Raw genomic sequence first — 7,415 nt, 5'->3', positions numbered from 1 at the left:
GGTGTTTTCCCAAATTCTACAACATTCTTGACACAAATGTAATACTCATTTAACTGCCAATCACCATTTATCAGCCATTATAACCCTCATTGGGCAAATGTTGGAAAGGTCTTTATGCCACTATATCTCAGAAGTAGTGGTAGGTTCTGGCGTTTGTTCTTGAGATACTGTTGTGTGGCAGCTTTTTCACAGGCACACAATGTACCAGTCAGTTTGTCTTCTAAATAGAATGGCCGCAAAAGATGAATGTCCTAAAGTCTGTTCAAATTCCCCCTCTGTTCACTTGGCTTGTTGACCTTAACTGCTGCTTCTCTTCCGTTGTAGATTCTTGAATAACAAATATTTCTTCACATATAGGAAGATAAATAATGTCTCTTTTGCCTCTGTTGACATTACAGGTGGCACCCTATCTGATTTGGAACACAACTCAAGTTCTTCCTAACACAGTTTCCCTCACCCCTATTCTGCAGGCACTACACTAGGTAAAGTTAGCTTGTATTTCTTACCTAGAACTATTGTTAGTAACTTGGAGTTTGTACTTTCATCTTTTCTATGGTTACTTTTTACTGAATAAAAATTTGACCCAAAAGAAGACTTCAATCCCTTTAATTGGAGAAATATTTATTGCTGGGAAAATAAGGGTTTAATGTGACAGAAATATCACCTTGCAAGTATTCAGGCTGCCTTTTTCTCACAGTGATTTCTCGAGTAAAATAAATCAATAACCCATTTCATGAAGACACAGTATGTTAATGATTATAAAGAATCATGTGAGGCTCTAGCCTGTTTGGCTCAGTGGATAGAGTGTAGGCCTGTGGACTAAAGAGTTCCGGGTTCAATTCTGGTCGAGGGCAGTACCTCGGTTGTAGGCTTCTCCCTGGCCTAGGCCCAGGTCACAGTGCATGCAGGCAGCAACCAGTTGATGTGTTTTTCTCACATTGACGTTTCTCTCTGTCTTTCCCTCTCTCTTCCACTCTCCCTAAAATTCAATAGAAAAATATACTCAGTTGAGGATTAAAAAATAATAATGTGAGTCAATAATTAAAATAAATAGCTTGAGGAAAGTAAACTAAAACTTATGGTCATTGAACTTTTAAATTTTATGTCAATCATAAACAGTGAAAAGGTAGAAAATTTATAAATTTAAGATACTTAAGCATATAAATATTATTCCTATTATTGACTGAACCAGTGAGCTATGGTGGCTCAGACTTAAAGATAAAACTATTCTTTTAAACCCACAAAACTTAGTGGAGACACAAAGACTGCATATATCTGGGAAAACAGACTCTTCCATAAAGTTAATTCTAGGAACTCACTATAACAAACAATTAAAAATAACAAAGAAATACAGGAGAAACAGGGAAGTGTGACATTCCTAAAAATAGAGCAGTTAACACAAACTGTCTGTGAATGAACGAAGACACTGTTTCTTGGCATATGGTACATTTCATTGAAACCTGGGTATTGGAACTTGTCTAGATTCTGATCTCCAAGAGTTAGCATGTCTCTCCTTTCCCACAGATCTTTGATGATCTGTTCAAGTTTTCTTTTTTCTTTTCTTTTTTGTATTCTTCTATCTTTCTTAAGATTGGATTATCTTGATTAAGTTATCTTTACATTCCCTGATGATTTCTTCTGCCAGATTGAATTTGCTATGGAGACCTTCCAATGTACGTTTAATAGTTACTGGGTCAGTTTTTATTAACTGCTTTTCCCCCCCTGCATATGTCACACTTTCTTGTTTTATGGTGAGAAGACTTAAGATATATTTTCTTAGCAAATTTCAAGTATACAATACAGTATTAGCTATAGTAACAATGCTGTGTATTAAATCATCAGAACTTCTCATTGTTTAACTGAAAGTTTGTAGACCTTGACCAACATCTTCCCATTCTCTCCACCTCCCAGCCCCTCAGAAACCACCATTCCACTCTTTATTTTAATGATCTTGAGTTTTACTGTTGGGGGTTGGGAGTGAAACTTCCCCCCCCCCACCACCACTTTGAACAATCAATGTAGATTCTTTCAGAGTAGAATTTTTATCATGTAACATGAAATCTTGCACATAAGAGATCTTATCCTATTTACCAGACCTTTGGCAAAAGCAATTCTGATTTGTTATTGACTTTAATTAACCAGTTAGCTAAAATACCACTTAATGGACTCTCAGATGGAACCAAGACCAAGTCTCTTGTTTCATGACAGGAAAAATAATCTAAAGAACGACAAGGTCAAAACAAATGAGTTACAAAACAGCAAAGATCAAAGTAAGTCCCCAAAAGAGAAGAAAACAAGCAAAGAACAATTGTACCAAAGTTTCATTTCAGACAGATGAGGGCTCTCAGAGAGCACTTAGAACAGACAGACCAGAGCTCTCAGACATAAACTGATTCCCTCCCAGGGAGGAACTGGGATTAAAGTCATAGAGTCTTACCCCTGCCTAAGTGATACCAGAGATGACTCCTTGCCGAGTCCTGGATGGCTAAACAGACCAGAGCGCAGTGATAGAGGACCCCTCCTGTGCCCCCAGGTTGACATACCCAGTCAGACTTGGAGTCCACAGACTCCACAGAGACCTGTTTCCTTCCACCAGCTGAGTGTTTCAGGCCCCTGATGCCTTGAGAGGGAGAGCAGGGAGAGTCCTGAGATAAAGAACTCTCAACAGCTGCTGGTCCCTGCCATGGGGTCAGCCTACCACAAGCAGCTGGGACCCTCAGCCCAGGCCCTCAGGACCTTACCGGAGTCCACACAGTCCCAGAAGAGTCGCCAAAAATTGTAACTGAAAATCCAGATTCTGCTGCCTGCCACAGCGAACACCAAACTCTGTTACTGAAGTTCTGGCATTTTTGGAAACATCTACAAAGTCAGGATCAACACCAAAACAACAACAACAAACCCCACAACTCGCTGACACCCAGAGTAAACGAAGGCAGGACTTTTGTAGAGGGGAGACAAGATTTGAAGAGTTGGCAAGGATGGGAGGTAAGCTCTTCTGTTTTTTGTTTGTTTTAGTTTTTTTGCCCTCTGTTCTGCAGAACAGTAGTGGCAGCTACACATGCAATAGATTCTTTAACCACTAGGTGGCACTTGTGAGTATATTTTCAAGACAATATACTGAATTTGGTTGATAGATGACAATGGTGTCCTTTTCATGATTAAAAGAGGTATGGAAGTGTAATGCTATTTAGATACTAGAGGCCCGGTGCACAACATTCATGCACTGGGGGTGCAGGGCGGGAGGGGTCGGCGGGGGAGGAGCATCTCGTAGTCTGGGACCCCTCTGTCGATGTCTGACTGCCAGTTTAGGTTTGCTCCCCGCTAGGCCAGCAGGTGGACATCCCCAGAGGGGTCCTCAGTACTGTCATGGAGGTGGAAGAGGCTCCTACCACCGCTGTTGCACTGTGAGTCCTGCTTCTGGCTGAGCGGCCACCCCCCTGTGGGAGCGCACTGACTACCAGGGGGCAGCTCCTGTGTTGAGCGTCTGCCCCCTTGTGGTCATCGCACATCATAGCAACCAGTCATTCCGCTGTTTGGTTGATTTGCATTGTGTGGCCTTTTATTATATAGGATTCATTAGAAAAAGCAATCTGAGAAATACACCCTGTATTTAGCAAAATGGACTAACTCCATATGAACAAAAAATTCTTATTAAATGGGGAAATTTGTGTTTGTATCGTATGGTAACTCAGAATAAAATTCACATAAATCTCATTTCTCCCATTCACAAGCACAACACAAGCTTTGGGCATGTACTTAATTTTGCGTCATAACAAATATGGAACAAGAAGAAGAAAAAAATCATACTTGCTTCCACACTATCTTTGTTATATAACTACCAGTTAATATTCTTGAAGTGTAACTGCAGGACCTACTTGACTTCCATATTCTCAGCTATCTTTCATAGGATATTCTCTATGCTTATCCATTAACTACAGGATTTGTTCCCTGGAAACCGCCTCGTAGCACTGATTCAAACTCAAGCCAATGTTTTAATTATACTGTCTTAATTCTTCTGCAATCCAGTAAAAGGATTACACTCTATTGCTCAGCAGTTATTGGGGGGGAAAGATTACTTTCTATTATCTATAACCAATCTCATCTTAGTCTCAAATCCTCCTTCTCACTATAAAAATAATTTAAGCCTATAGATTAAAGATCACTTGTCTCTTTCAGTGTTAAACAGTGACCAGTAAATTTAATGACGATGGAGTTCCTGTCAGTGCTGTTTCTCCCCTCTCAATTGATCTTCTAATTTCTCCTTCCCAAAAGGGCCTATGACAGGGAAGCTTACTGTCCACATGTTGGTGAAGGGAGGCTCTTCTCATCTGGCTGATGTTCTGTTTCTTTGAGCTTTGCAGACCTCCACCAAGACCCTCTCATTCCCCCTGGACTCCAGCACAGGAGTCTGTTGCATGAAACTGGCAAGTGCTGCTGGTGATGTGGGTCTTGCTTTCCCAAGTGTCTCAAGTTCTTCCTATTCAGGAGCCTCCTTATCCCGACCTGAGATCTCTTCTCAGATTCTCTTAGCACTTCACCTGTTACAGGAGCTTAATGGAATTTCTTTATATTCTAGAAAAAGTTCTAAACTTTATCACACCCACCACACCTCTGTTTTTCCACAACACTGTTTTCTAATGTAGTTATATGGGGTTTTGACAGCCAGGAATGTCAAGAGGAACATTAGAAATGCATGCAGGAGTCAGAAGTTTTTCATGAACTGTCCTCACACAAGAAAATGCCTAGTGTCTCTGGCTTCTGCCCACCCTGATATATTATGACAAGCAACAATGCTCCTCCACATTTCCAACCCCCACCCAGAACCACTTCCCCAGCAACACTTGGAGTCTATGAATAGCCAAGGGCATGAGTCAAGAGCTATCCCTCCAAACTCTGCTCTCAGCCAGTTCTGCACCATTGCTGTTCTGCCTTTGGGTCACCATGCTGCTTTCATTAAAATCATTTTGTGAGATATTTTAAGTTAGGTTCTCTCAGGAAACAGACTGAGATTAGTATGCAGACATGCAAAGTGCTCTCAGGAACAATACCTGTGCCAGAGTGAAGGAAGCATGAATGGGCGAAGGGAAAAGTTGGACCACAAAGCAGTTACCACACACACACACACACACACACACACACACACACACACACACACAGCTAAGGAGCTAAGATGCCCATCAGAATTGTTCTAATTGAAGTAGTTTTGCTGCTACAGATGCAAATGCTGGGCAGCATTTGTGCAAGTGTAGTTGAAGGAAGCTGCCACCTGCATTGCTAAGTAATCTTTGTTTTCTCCTGAATTAGACTTTATGAAATAACTAGAGGCCTGTTTCACGAAGAGATTCGTGCAATAGGTCTTCCCTTCCCCTGGCTGCCGGCACCGGTTTTCGTCCGACACCCAGGACCCAGGCATTTGCTCTGGCTGGAGCCTTCAGTCTTTGCTGCGCCGCTTCGGCCTATGTATGTAATTTAACCATCATTGTTGGGTTAATTTGCATACTCTCCTGATTGGCTGGTGAGCATAGCGGAGGGACGGTCATTTTACATGTTTTATTAGTAGGTAAGATGGCAGAAGACAGAGTATTTGTCTTAGTCTATTCAGGCTGCAATAACAAAATACCCTGGATTGGGAAGCTTATAATCAACAGACATCTATTTCTCACAGTTCCGGAGGCTGGGAAATACAAGATTCTGATACCAGCTGATTCATGTCTGATATGAGAACCTGCTTCCTTGGCTGTCTTCTCACTCTAACCTCACATGGCAAAAGGGGCGAGTGAGCTTGCCAGGGCCTCTTTGATAAGGGCACTAACCTCCATAGAAGTCTTATTTCTCCCACATAATTTGTGTAGGGCCGGTAGAATACAGTGAAATAGGAAAGATGTGCAAGTTTTGTAGACAAAGCCCTGTGAAGAGCTTTGCTGGTAACTGACCAATTTTGAACATGTTTATTAATTTTCCTTTTAAAATGGATTTTGCATATTGAAACCCCCACCTTACAGAGGAAATTGAGGACCAGAGAGTAAGTGACTGTTTCTCAAGCTCCCACAGTTAGAAGAGCTGTTATCCCAATTCTCACCCTTTTTGACCAGAACCAGCTACATTTTCATACTAATTAATATTTTAAATTTCAGTAGCGCATTAAAATATTAGGTATTAAATTTTCACTTTCCCCCCTTGTGCTTAAGCTCCCTGAGGCAGGATCAACATGTGCTGATTCATCATCAACTGAGCACCAATATCAGAAATAGAAGTCTAAACCCCCCCATATAAAAATACACGTTCACGGAGGCAGCTCCTATATCAAATAGAATCCCAGAAGATTAGTTAATAGCAAGGAAAGAGATATCAAATGCCTACCTTTGAGAATGTGCCTAAACCCCTCCTTCAATGTCATTTTCAAGGGCCTTAGAATCAGTATTTACCTTTAAAAACAAACATCTTTGAAGCAACAGATCCTAATGTCTTAGGGGTCTGTAGATAGAGATGGATCTGGTATTTTAAAAACAAAATTTAGATGTCAGAAGATACGTCCAAATATAAGGAAGTTCTTTTAAAAAACTATCTTAAAAGTATAGGTGAAACATGTTCAGATCCGTATTTTCAAAATAGTGTAAGTTCTATAAGAATCAATCTTAAAGAAATCATCAAATTTGAAGGATAATTTAATGATTATATCCCATTTAGATATGTTTGAACTGGTATGGTCAAAACCAATAACCTATTTTTTAGCATCTTGGGTTATGTGGCAGAAGCTCACATTCCAGTATTTTCACGTCCTTAATTGGCTTAGTTTACCTGTCTGCATGGCACTAGCAATAACGACTTCATTTTGCTCATTCATTGAGCACTTTCATTTATGTGAAGACCACCTTACCTGATAGTTCCATATGGTTCCACCTCCAGCCTTTCTACCTAATGATGTTGAGGATAGAGGCCAGGGTACCCTGATGCTTTTTGAACTACCAGGGACTAGGCTGAGGGGAATGAGGCACTTACCTTGGGTAAGATGTATGCTCCAGTTTGAGAACCAGAGTCTTTGGTTAATTTGCAGAATACAGAGCCAACAGTAAAGTTAATATTTACTCTAGATAAAAATACTTCGAAGTATCATTAGATCTAACCAGCTTGTCTTCGTTGCCATATCATTGGGTTCTGCCTAATTCTGAAAATGGCATTCTGAAATGACAAAGTTGGCAATCCACTCTGATACCTGTAGAAAACGTATAAAGCTTAAGACTTTAAAAAATCATGAGCAAGGGGGAAGTGGAGTCATTCTTGACACTTCAGTCAAGTCTTCACTGACTTCCACTTTTCTTAACTTTAACTGAACTGCTCTTTTAGATTCTTACACATCTGCTGATCAGCTTCAAAAAGGATCTCCTGAGGAAAAGCAAAACCTCACATAACACAAA

At 40.6% G+C, this 7,415-nt stretch overlaps 1 long non-coding RNA gene across 1 annotated transcript; it reads right to left on the bottom strand.

Moving 5' to 3' along the window:
- Positions 1-604: 604 nt before the first annotated feature.
- LOC111826146 lies at positions 605-6,642 on the bottom strand. The gene is made up of 2 exons (XR_002829398.1): positions 6,361-6,642; positions 605-979 (listed from the first exon to the last, which is right to left on the bottom strand). It is a non-coding gene; the product is annotated as an uncharacterized LOC111826146 (long non-coding RNA).
- Positions 6,643-7,415: the final 773 nt, after the last annotated feature.

This window comes from Myotis lucifugus, unplaced genomic scaffold, assembly GCF_000147115.1.
Source record: "Myotis lucifugus unplaced genomic scaffold, Myoluc2.0 scaffold_57, whole genome shotgun sequence".
Lineage (NCBI taxonomy): Eukaryota > Metazoa > Chordata > Mammalia > Chiroptera > Vespertilionidae > Myotis > Myotis lucifugus.
Note: the sequence above shows the minus strand (reverse complement) of the source record. Positions and strands in the feature narration are given on the sequence as shown.